General features: G+C 48.5%; 1 protein-coding gene across 33 annotated transcripts in view; it reads left to right on the forward strand.

Moving 5' to 3' along the window:
• The window catches only part of Rbfox1 (RNA binding fox-1 homolog 1), a 1611415-nt gene that overhangs the window by 1387202 nt on the left and 211267 nt on the right, over positions 1-12946 (forward strand). The gene's annotated exons all lie outside the window — the stretch shown is intronic.

The following is a 12946-nucleotide window of genomic DNA, read 5'->3' on the forward strand; positions in this document are numbered from 1 at the left end:
TTTATTTACAAAGACAGGTAATGGTATAGGGTAGGTGAACTTGAACCAGCACATTTGAATGTATGTGTCAGACTTCACGTCATGTATTTCACAGGAAGTGCAGTTGTCTGTTCAAGGGTCAAGGGTGTTATCTCATGCTCCCTAACTGCTGGCTGAATACGTATCCTCAAATGCAGGGGCGCTGTGTTGTGTTCACTAGTTTAAGAGCCCAGCCAGGCAGCCAGGAACAGTCCCATCTTAGAGATGAAGAACAAGAGGCCAGGTGAGGTTCAGGGACTCTTTCTTCTTCTCTATCAAGCCCTAGAGAGGCACGTAAGGCTGAGCTCTGACTCCAGGTCCAGGATCTCATCTCATCTAGAAAAGTGCTTCATGTCCTGGCTGGCATCCTATCAATGTCTTGTGCCACCTCCTGACACCAAGAAGAACCCCCCCAGAAGCTAGAACACAGTACCCTCAGACTTGCAGTAGGACCCATTTAATCTGCCTTACATTTTGCTGCTGCTAGAATTTTCCCAGTTCGTCAGCATGCAATCAAAGCCGCGCTCCAAGCTGTGCTAGAATGTGCAGCTCTCCCCACTCCCTCTTCTGGTATATTAAATTAGCATCCTTCTTCTCCAAATGGGCAGCTTCCACTATGGGGTGGGGGCAGGGTCTTGCCCATCAAACCCCAGGGGAAGTGAGTCCTGCTCCTTGGCCCAGTGAATCCCCAGCTCTCGGGTGTCAGACTGGGGAAAGGATGTTCAGAGAGACAAAAGGATGCTGTCGGCACGTTATTAATGGTAAAAATTGTTGACGTTCCACGCAGTGTGTTTTTCTAATTAGAGGCAAGCTGCAGAGTACCATTTCCATAATCAACATGGGAACGGAAACTCAGCAAAATTTCATGTATTTGCAATGAAACTGCTCCCCGGCAACATAAAAATGGCTTTTATAACATAAAGGCTGTAATTAGAATAAGTCAAATCAGTTGGAAACGATTAAGGCCAGAGTAGGCAAAGCTGCCTTCTAAATATTTGTCTGGAGATTAGTCGACTCCTGCAGCCCCGAGAAGCATCTTTGATTTACTTATACTGCTCGACCTGGCAAAGATAATCTTGCAGAAGGCAAATGAACCCAGATTTAGATGTGCTGGTTGGCCCTTTCTGCAATTTGACAGGAGGCAACCCATTGGAATTGAAGTCAGGGGAGAAAAATGAATTTAGGGTCACATTAGACAAATTGCTTTAAAAAAAAAACACTAGGATCATCAATTTAAATTCTTTTAAAATGTGCTGGGTCTTTGAAGCTTTTAGGATGCACTTTAAAAGTCCACGTGGAATAATTCCCTGCATGTCAATGCGACAGTTGATGCACGTCTCATTGTATTTAAAATTATAGTTCTGAGATGGGACCTGCCGCACGCTGCTTGTCTGACATCAGCTATTAAAATACAAGTAAATCTTGGTAGGTGGAAATTTAAAGAAGAAAAGATTATATAAGAAAATCAGAATTGTTAATATTAATTTGCTAACCAGAGGACTTTGGCTACAGAGAGTTCCTGTGTCCTCTAATGAGGTGCTAATGCAGGAATCGCTTTTCTCTTGCCAGGGATGGAGATGGTGGTTACAGATGGATGGTGAAGGGGTAGAAAGTGCTACTGTGGATTTTAGCCCATGGTTTGGGTTTTTTGAGGCCAAAGCAGCCAGAATGACCGTGAAGGTTCCTTTGATTACATTCAGACTTGCAGTTCAGCTCTGTGCTGGGACGGAAGGAAGAATGGAGAAGGCAGGAGAAGGACTGTGTCTGAGAGCAGGCTTGCTCTCCTTTGGAAGGGGGTAATTCATCCTGACAGGCTCCCCACTCATTTGTAAACCCTTCAGAATCCCAAACTTGTGTGCGTGCCTGCATTTAGCCATTGAAAATATAATCAGCCTAATGCATTCTCTTACTGAATTTTAAACCAGCCCATTAAAACTCCTTTAACGTGCTAAAGTCAGCTTCAGAGAGGGTTTCCATTTCATCTTTATTGAGCTGAGGCTATGGTTCTCTCTCCCCTTGCACCACGGTGAGCGCCTGTCAATAATTCAATAGCGTAGCCTTGACGGGCCCAAGCCCAACCTAGACTTTCAAGGAGCCAAGCAGCTTGTCAAAGTCTGATGCGCTGTCAATGGCCGACTGATCTATACTGCATGAACCCCCCCTCAGCTCTTGATGTGTCCCTGGGAATAAAAAGAAAGCCATTTCAGAAGTCAGCCCAGCGAGAAGCACCTGTTTGTAGAGAATTTTTAATGAGGGCAGGTCGCACTAAGGTGGGGTGGAGTTCAGCCGAAGCCACTGCACTTTGTTTGGTCTCCAGTGCAAGGTGTGTGTGCGTGCATGGGCGCTCTGGGCACACAGAGAAGCCCCTGCAGAGTGCAGGGGAATGGATGTCCTTGTCCTTCTAGTCCCGTCTCCTTCATGTATGCCTTTGCATGGAGAGAGACCTTGGCTTCACATGGAGAGAGACCTTGAGCTCAGGGATCCAGTTGAAGAAACAACAGGTACTGAGCACATAGTAGGACCACAGGGGCAGCCCCTGGATGCTCATGCTCATCCCTTCATACAGCATCATGAATCTGTGGAATCCTGGCTGACGGGTTCCAGGAAACCAGACAAAACGGCAGCCTCCCCTTTCCTTTTGAATGGAGAGAGTGGCATCTATCCCTCTAAAAAGAGAAGGAACCCTTAGTATTCTTCAAGTCTGGGTAGGATTTTTAACCCACCTTGTCCATGTCATCCCCAAGCCTTGGAAGTTGGCACGAATGAGATTTGCAAACACCTCCACTTAAAAAAAAAAAAGGCTACCAGGAGAACATGTAATCCATGTTTCAAATGCAGAGGGTCTTGAGTCCCAGCGCTGCTTTTTCCCAAAGATGAATTTTAGCTGGATTCAATCACAGTTTTAAAGGCACTCTTCATGCCTGCGCTGTCTCATCTGTGACTATATCTGCATTGCTAATGGACGTGGATTTTCCTCATGCACACTCTTTTCCTGAGCATCCACCTGCAAATTTACGGATTTCTCACTTGTCAAATTGGGATGGTTGTGGAAGAGGTGAAGTAATACAGATGGGAGGGAGAAGTGGTCATGTGTGAGAAACGAATAGGAAACGGTTGTTCTGGAATAGGTGGGTGGCCAAGGCCCCTGGGCTCCTGACCCACAAAGTAACCAAGCCATTCAAGGTAAGGCAGATCATGCCACGGTGGCTGGGCGGTGTCCCAAGATAAACAGCAGAGGGTTTGCCCTGCTCTGGCTGAGGCATCGTGGGGCGGGACAAGTGGATATGGTAAACTAATACTCTGAGGAAGCAAGATGGCCCTCACACTGTTGAGGTAGGGGAACAGGAGTAGACAGTGAGGACAGTCATTTTAGGGAAGGAATCTCTCCAAGCTCATCTCCCCTCCTGCATCTCCAACCCAGGTAGATGGTGGGTCAGGCTCGTGGGGGTGCAGAAAGTCAGAGGGATAGGTAGGATGGGTCTCAGCTGCGTCAGGGAATCCTCAGACTTCTAGAGAATTAAGATTTAGAGATCCTGGTGTGAAGTTCATTTTTGATTCAGAGGGTTATTTAACTAGTTCATGCATTCATTCTTGTTTTGCATCACACATTTTCTTGGAAGTCTCAGGCCTAGGAATACTGATAACTAGAGCTTATGTGTTTGGGGCTGGGGAGGAGATAGAAAGGAAGAGAAATGAAACTCAAGGCTTGGTCTCTTCAACTCTATCCCCTCCTATCTAGTCCCCACCTGTAGGGGCCTCCAAGGTCCAAATGAGGCCAAGCCCAGATACAGCCTCTTACAGGTGACATGAGGTACATAGCACATGGATTGGGGCAGCTGCTCAGTGGGCCGGAAACCAACCTGTTTTTTTTTTTTTAAATTAAGGCCAACTCAGGGAATTGATGCTGCCTTCACGTGACTTGGTGATCTCACCTCCAGAAGTTTCCTTAGGTCAGTAATCTATGTTTGAAGGAGAATTGGCATCAGGGGCTTTGGCAATAGTGGGGCCATCAGCATATTAGTTCCATTTGAGATGGCTAAATGCTCATGGAAACTATAAGCTCTTCCTAATAAGGTTTATTTTTAAGGGACTGGCATCATGGTTTGTCTCTGAGAGATGGTTCCCTCAGCCCTCACTTTACAGGAGAGCTAAGAAGGACCTGCGAGCTTCCTTGATGTACCAGGGACCAAGTAGGTAACAAAACTAAGATGAGTCACCGAGTCCCTCACAAGTTACTTTTTTTTTTTCACATCAGATATTGTAAACATGAAATCTTTGTTTTTTTGTTTCTCCCATACGGGTGTTTCTGCATCCTTTTGGTTATAGCTGGCGACATTTAAAAATATAAAGATTTCACTTAAAATCTAAATTTCTGACTTGTGAAAAATCTGACGGTGTCCTGGGCAACTTTGCAGCCATTCAGTTTCTGTCTAGAGCTGTAGCACCCACACCCTTCAGCAGGGCACGAGCTCTCCAGTCCAAACCTAAGGCAGACCCTGCACCTCATGGTTGACCTTGACCAGCCTGCTTAGCTCTCTACCAGCCACCCCTGACATGTGGGTTTGCAAGACTCACCTCCAAAACCAACCTGCCCAGAGCTGCTAGCAATTTGGGTGCTTTTGCGTCTGTCTCGGGGCTGCCTGTTCTTTACCACGATGCCTAAAGGTTCCAATAGTGTTTTTTTTTTTTTCTCTCTCGGCACAAATGAGCTTTTTCCCCAGTTCATGTAGAGACTGGCATCCCTGGCACATAGCAGAAAACATCTGGTAATGAATCCATTAGGCAGGCTGTTGCTCAGGCTGCAGGTGCCCAGGGGTCTGAGTGCTGAGCCAAGCATGATGTGTGAATAGGACCCAGAAGGTTTTACCTTTTGGCCCCTGTTCTGCCAGAGCTCAGGCTTAGGTCCTCAGGGTTCCTGTGACCGCCCCAAAGCCAGGTGTTATCCCCAGCCATCCCCAGCTGTGAAGCTGGCCAGCCTTCAGGACTCCTTCCCAGCCTCCCTGCTGCTGCTCCGCAGTCTCCCAGCTCGGCCCTCCTGACACTCACAAAAGAGAAGACAGAGATGGTGTTTGGCAGATGTAAAGAGCAGCGTTTGAGGAACCCTGGACCCTGCAACTCTGAGAACAGACCTGCACACCGTACAGAACCCTTAGAAGCCCGGTGTCTGAGGGCTCCGGGAGGTTGGGCAGGGAGGTGAGAGTGAATGAGAATGAGCGCCCCGCAAACTGCTTTTGCCCAAGGGCTGGTTTTAATGAGCCTGTCCCTAATGAGTTGTCCCTGCAACTAGCTTTAGGCCTAAACAGATGAGGCAGGGATTCTGCTAAATTTTTGATAGGATTTGCACTGGTTTTATGAGAAAGCAAGCAGCAGAGAGTGCAAAGTTGGGTCATGAATCTTTTACAAGGGTGGATGGTTGTCCATCTTGTCAACCAGAACAGGAAAGACCTGGTTGCTAATAGAAACCCTGGCCTCCCTCACCCATCAGACCAGCTAATTTGGTCAGGGTGGCTGGGTGAGTTTTATTTTTTTGTTGTTGTTTTATTTTATTTTTTTCTGATTCAGGACCTGGCTCATGGCCTCTGAGAATTCATCTTAAAACTCCATCAAGGAGATGACTAGTGTCATTGCCTATGCCTGACTAACGATCTTTTGTGGAACTCGAATCGTGCTGGGGATTTGCACGTGTCTCCACGGTGTACCATGAGGGACACTGCATCTGATGCTTTAATTAATGTCCTTTTTGACTTTGGGCTTCCCCATTCCTTATCAAAGACACAGTCCTTTCCCTTCCATTGTAGGGGAACAGACTGACCAAGGATACAATGTCATTCCCGATTCACATGGAGATGGTTCCCATGCTTGTAACATCTGTCAATTCTGGGATTGAGCGGTACAGGAGATTTCATAGACGCCCACTTTTTAAAGTATAAACAGCTGCCAACAAATGTATTTCTCCAATCTGATTCATCTACCAAGAGGCAATTTTCCTGGTGGCTTAGAAGGTCACAGAAAATGCTTGATCAGTGGAGTGAACTACTGTCCCCTTTTCTATCTCACACATTCTCTTTCACATTAATCATGTAATTGATTTAATAAGCTCTGGCTTCAGAGCTGTCTGCCCTGCTCTCTCTTCCCCCTCCCTTTCTGCTCATAAGGTTTCTGTGTAGCATCTGACTGGCGACTGGCGAGCTCAGGCCCTTGAATTTTCGCCAGGCATGAAACCCAACCACCTGGTTTGTGTAACATGTATCCTTGTCAGATATGTCTGAGTCCCTTGGAGATGTATTTTAAGCCATTTTTATTAAGTTCAAATGTAACAAAATGTAACAATCTATTTTAGCACATATGGATGTATTCCTATGTATATTTCTGTGCCACAAACTTGAAAACATTTCACATGTATTATCTCTTTTTTTAAATTTAATTTTTTTTTATTTATATATGATAGCAGAATGCATTACAATTCTTATTACACATATAGAGCACAATTTTCATATCTCTGGTTGTATACACAGTATATTCACACCAATTCATGTCTTCATACCTGTACTTTGGATAATAATGATTATCACATTAATAATCCCATTCCCCCCTCCCTTCCCCTCCAATCCTGAGTTCGTCTATCTTATTTGAATCTCTCAAAAACTACAAACCCTGAAGAAGAGATCCATTGTCCTTATCTTATCAATGAGGACACTGAAATACAGAGAGATGGACCCACCACTGCAACACCCAGTGGGTGGGAATGTTGGATTACAAACACTAACATTTTCATATTCCTCAATTGCCCAAGTCATTCCTTTCTCTTTCTCTGGGTTGAAACAAAAGCTAAACCTATTTATCTTCTAGAGAAATTTCCAGTTTGCCTACCAGGGGCAGTTGGAGTTTTCTGTGGTTGCTTTAGATTAGGTACGTTCAGTGTACCAGTCTTGATGAGTCTCACAACACCGACCCTCATCGGCCGGGCTGTAGTGCAGACTACAGTTAGGCAGGTCTTCCTCCAGGGGCTTCCCCATGCAGCCTGTCTGTATTCTAACCTTCCTTCTGCAGGGCAGTCCAGGAAGCGGGGTGTGGTCTGAATGGTGCAGAATCTGGGATCAGTGCAGAGTCATGGTTGTAGGAGATGATGTGATCTGAGATGGTAGAGTCAGGAGCAAGAGTTCCAGAGAGGGATGCCAGGGGCAGCTGAAGAAGCCGAGTCCAGAGTCAGCAGCTTAGAGATATGGGGGAAGGGAAGCCAAGGCAGCCGCTATAAGTATGAAGATGTCCTGGGAAGGGTCCTCTGACCCTGTTCTCATGGGACTGGGAGGGCTTTTTTCTCTGAAGCCCATACTTAAAGGATCTGGGGAATATACACAGTTACTATGCATAACAACTTGCAATGGATTCTGTGTCTCAACAAATCCATAACCACAGTGCGTCCTCTGAAGAACACTCCACCTGGTGGCTGAGGCTGACTTGCAAGTTTTGAAGTTTTTCTTGAGGAAGAAGAAAGAGCAGAGTTCTTCGCTACCTGGAGAAGTCTTGTCTTGCCAACTAGGGATGTTGGTGCTGGCTTTGAGGAAGGTTCTAGGGATGGAAGGGGTGGTCCCTTGTCAAGCATTCAAATGTGTCCAGGCTGTTCAGGATTAAATAAAGGGAAGTCTTGGTATTAGTGCCAGAATTAATAGGATAATGGACAGTGGGAGGGAAATTCATAACGGGAAAAAAGAGGGATGTCATACACTTCAGCCTGGGTAGAGCCCTCATTAGCAGCAGAAACCCCACTTCTCCTCTGTCACTAATCTGAAGGCCCCTGGGTCTCGGGTATCCCCATGCCACCAGCTCCATTAGAAGAAGTGAAAGTAGGAATCACAATATTTGCCCTGGGTCCGCATAATTAGGAGGAGCTTTCGAGAGCTGAAGAGGCTCATCAAATGAACTTCTCCAAATTCAATTGATACAGCATCAAATAGTAGTGACAGGTCCATAAATCAAGTGATTGTAGCCAGCCGATTCAGAATGTAAGATGTCCTCGCCCCAGGAAACTGCCCCCACCAAGCCTCACACAGAACAGCGAGTGTTCCCCTCTGGTCCCTTAGGAATCCTCAGTGCAAGAGGCTTGTCTAGCCTCGCCGTTCTCCTCCTTGGCTTTGCCCATGCGGTGACTTTTAATGATACCTAAAGATGGGGACCCTTCAGGTGCCCAAAGTACAGCAAACATCTATGAAGTCCTTATACACAGCAGTGGGTTAACGTTTGTGGAATGTGTGAATACTCTCAATTGGGTAGGGAATATTTTGCATATTAATTTAGCTGTAGAACCTCATTTTTCTTCCTGGGTCTTCCTTTGGCTTGCCTAAATAAGCCCATTCCCTGGTCCGCAGTTTGCTGATGTCAGCCTGGCCAGCAGTTTGTGATATGCTCCTGCTAACGCCACATTCTCCCTTTGCTTTTCCATCTTGTCTGAAATCTGGGTTAACTGGAATTTAACTCCTTGTCAAAGATGCTATGTGAGATGACAGATTAACACCCAAGAAGGAGACAGCATTGCCATTAACAAATAGGGCTTTCGGTAACCAGTGCTTCTGGGAATGTCTGCCTGGCTTTGGATTCTCCCTAGGACCATGTGCCTTTAGAGGAAGGGGTTCTTTTTTCTTCTCCCTGTCTTTGAATTGCTTGTCACCTGAGTTTGTGAACTTGAGTCTCACTTCATCCAAGCTACCCTGGGGTAGAAAATTCTGTGACCCTAATTTTAGAAGCTCAAGAGGAATAGAACAATGAGGCCATGTTTTCCCAGTGGAAGTTGACGAATGTGTTCAGCACGTTTTCCTCCATGGGTTTGGGTTCAGTACCCACATGTGCATGTCGCCCCACCCTGTTTCATGAGGTCAGAAGAAGGGAGGTCAGGAAGGAGAGATTGTGCATACTGAATTTCAAGCCTAAATTAAGCAGCCAGCGGACACGGTCCTATCAGTCTCCAAAACTAGCCTTTCTCCAGGTGCCCGTCATGGCCCGTCCTTGAGATGGAGGCTCCCGGAGCACACGGCCATGCCCTGTGTGAAATCCAGTGGCTCCCCGTGGGGTGACACTGCAAAGAAAACCCCAGAAATTCCAGAATTCTTATCCCAGTAAGCAAGATCCACCCCTGCCCACCTTAACACACCTTTTCACTTCTCTCAAGAAGGGGTAGATGGACACAGTTTGTAAGTCTTCTTTAACCAAAAAGATCCAAAATGACTACTGCACCGGCAGGCATGGCCGGAGACACCCATGGCCATGAGTGCTGGTCTCTGAAGGCCAGACGCCACCTTCCCTTGACCTGCTTCTGTCTCAGTTGGATGAGACTTTGCGCCAAGAATGCCATGTCGTGAAGTGGCCATGAACTTCAGACTTCTCAGCTCTTGCTCACTATGACCCTCTGCCTCACATGGACTTATCTCACAATCATCCTCCCTTCTTGAAGCATTAAGTGCTGGAAAAAAAAAGTCAAAGTTAAGTCTAATGAGAGCTCAATATGTTGGTTCAAGGTCACAGAGCTCTGTAGGGGAAGCAGGAGCGAATGCCCTTGAGCTGACCTGCCTCACAGCACCATCATCAATGTGTGTTCTGGGATTAGCTGTATCTCCATCAGTTGGGAAGGGGGCTCAGAGGCAGCCCATGGAACCTAGACATCCCTCCCTCCATGACCCTTGTGGCAAACTCTTTGGGCTCTGATGCAGGGATTTCCATTCTTATGAGCTGTCCCTTACACAGTTCTAAAGCTCATGGAAGTTTGGAACTGCTGCTCTCAGGGTCACCAAATTTACATTTACTTGAGGGTTAAAGGATGGAGCCATCAAATGCATTTGGCTCAAATGTCTTCCATAACAAATCACTGTGGAGGGGCCTGGAAGAGCAGAGAGCGTTCTCCCTCCATTCTGGAAGTGAGAATCCAGAGCCAAGTGGGAGGCTGCCCATTTCTCTGCCTCTCTCTGAGCTTCCCACGGCGGTAGGCCATCTCAGGAGTCCCTCGGCTTGTGACTGCATTGCTCAAGTCCCCCCTTCGTCCTCACTCAGCCTTCTTCCTCTGTGTGCCAGTGTCTTCCCAGATCTCCCCCCGAGGACACCAGCCCTTAGAGGAAAGCCCGCCCTAATCCAGCACGACCTCATCCTAACTAGTCTGTCAGCAAAGTTCCTGTTTTCAAGTAAGTTCACGCTGCGAGGTTCTAGGAGGACACGAGGTGTGGCCGGGACACTCTTCAACTCCGCATACCCGGCAGAGGAGGGCAGGACAAAGGGACAGACGGCCTGAGACCTGCTCAAAGCTCAAGGGGTGGAGCGTTCTCGCACATTCGAACACTCCGCTTCTTGTGGCTCCCCCTGGACTGGAGAAGAGGCACTGAGAGCATGGGGTGTGTGGCCCCAATGCTTCTGTGACTTGGATGGAACCACTGAAGTTGTGTCGTGTGGAAAGAGTCCCAAGGGGGAAGGACCTAGAAACACTGAGGAGAAGACAGATATTGGAGAGTGGAAGGGAACCTCAGCTGTCCATCTTGCAGGGTCGCCAACCAGTTTTGGAGAATGTCAGAGTCAGGAACATTGGGGAAGGCGATCTCTAATCTCCTAGAAGAGGTGGACATGGGCAGGTTCTAAAACAAAGTAATCCTGAGATTTAGCACTTGTGCTAGAGAACTGGCCATTCTATCTTTTAGACTGCTCCGAGCTCAGAAAGAGCTGACTGCTGGGAAGTCACCCGATTCTATAGTTTGGGGGAAATTCCATATTTCTGGAATCAGACATGGAGCCGCTCTACTTCACTCTTAGGGACAGTCACAGGAACAGTGGTCCCTGGGGCTCCCCTTCCTCCTGGACCCACCTGCCTGGGGGTGGTCTCCTTCCAACCCTGGATCCATCCCTGCCTGATGCTGTCTAAGCATCTCTGCACTTTGACTGTCCTTCTGCCTGGTTTGCTCTTTGGCTAGACCTGGCAGGAGCTGGTCCTTCCTGGTTTCCAGCCAGAGCTCATTGCAGTGATCCATGCCAAGGCAGGGTGGCCCCTGCATCTTGATCTAGATGTCACCCTGTTTTGCCCTGTACCCGAACTCCTGGGTTCTCGTTCAGCATCATCTGTCCCCCTCACCCTCACCCTGGTCCTCCGTATCCCCTGTGCCGAGGACGCAGTGATAATTTGTCAAATGGGTACTTTTATCTGGGGAGAAGGAAGAAAGAAGACCGGAAGGAAGATGTTCCTCATGTAGCCAGTGGGATATGGAGTCTGCGGTAAAGAGGTGCCTGGTGTGGTCCTTGTTCTGATAGGACCTGGGGTGACGTGTGCAAGGTCGGGGCGTGCAGGTGTTTGAGGACCGCAATTAAAGCTGTGAGGAGGAGAAGTGTGTCTGGCTCCAAGACAGGGCGCTGAGCCTGTTCAGTGGAAGGACCCTGCAGGGGGGCCTTGGGGACCTGAGGCCTGCACAGGTGTTTGGGGATGCAGATTTCAGACTCTGTCTTCACGCTCACCAATGTGCAGGTGGAAGGTGGAAATGAACAGTGGGGATTATTGTGTTTGGAGATTGCTGAAGGAACTCAGTTTAAAAATGATGGGGGGAGAAAGAGGGAGGGGATGGAGGGAGGGTAGGAGGGAGAGAGGAGGAAAAGTGTGGTGGAAAGAGTTCTAGGAAGTTCAAAAGGCAGGGGCTCTGGGGAGTGAGTCCTGCAGAAGTCTGGCTCTTGAGGGACCAGAGGTGACCTGCCCCGGTCCCAGGTGCATGTCAAGGTAAGGGGAGCGGCTGGCATGTCTGGGCGCCCTGTCTCACTTCTGCGGGATTTGAAGAGGGAGCAGGACGTTGGCCTCTGTTCCTCACCTCCTGGGAGCCAGGCACGGTGTTGAAGATGAGGACTTCAGGCTGCGGGAGTGCGTGCTGAGGGCAGAGGGTGCAGATCCTCCTGGGCCTGCCCTGGCTCACCGACAGCCGTAGGAGCCAGGAGTCTGGTCGCAGTGGAGGCAGCTGCTGGAAGCCGACATTAGCAGTGAGAGCCCCAGAGTGGAGAGAGTTCAGGTCCAGTGTCCCCAGGGTGGTGTGGTAGTTCAAGACCAGCCTGGGAAGAGGCGTCTCCCTGGGGAGAAGAGAAGCCTCTCCCTCAGTCGCTGCTCGGATGAGATAAGGTCTTGGCTCCTGAGTGGTAAAAACTCAGGGGCAGCAGAATCTCCTAGCATGCCAGGAAGGACAGGTGGGCGTGAAGGCCCTGGAGAGGGGAAGAGAGTTCAGGAGCAGGGCGCACTGTGTCCAGGATTTCTAGGGAGACTTTGTGGGTGAGGCCTACAGCTTCTAATCACACTCACTTTAGTTCTGTGACTTGCTTCTGAGCAAATCCTGCAAGTGTCTGGCACGCACGCTTCTTTCTTGCATTAAATACAAATGCGCGTTTCTTTTAACCCAGGTGGTCCAGGGAATTGAGGAGGCCCTGGCCCCTCATCCTGCCTGGCTGAGGCACTGGGTAACTTAGGCAGGATCTTTCATGCACTTGTGCTGGAGACCACGATGTCCCGTGTTACCATAGGAACCACAGAGGAGGAACCCTGACCCTTCACTCAGTCTTCCCCTTCCTGCCTTGCAATGGCAGGTGAGCTGCAGATTCCCCTCTTAGACTGGAAGACCCCTACTGCTTTGCAATTAAACCTACCTGCCTTTAATTGAGTTGTTGACAGACTCGCCCATCCTCTCCTTCCGAGGAGGGAGCACTCAGCACCACTCTGGGAAAGAAACATTCATTTCTCATCTTGCAGAGTCAGAAATATGCATTGAGTTCAGCTGAGGCCTCTGGCCAGCCATCCTGCTCACCTCCCAACTCCCTAATCTAATCTAACTCAGTGGGGTTTGTGGGGGCTCATTTAAGCAGCAGAAGCTGTGCTGAAATGGTTACGTGTGCCAGTCACCATTGGTACCATCTGGGAATGGAGGGGTGGGGG

The sequence above is a fragment of the Marmota monax genome, unplaced genomic scaffold (genome assembly GCF_021218885.2).
Source record: "Marmota monax isolate L192 unplaced genomic scaffold, Marmota_monax_Labrador192_F-V1.1 WCK01_AAM20220418_F8-fsc00035, whole genome shotgun sequence".
NCBI lineage: Eukaryota > Metazoa > Chordata > Mammalia > Rodentia > Sciuridae > Marmota > Marmota monax.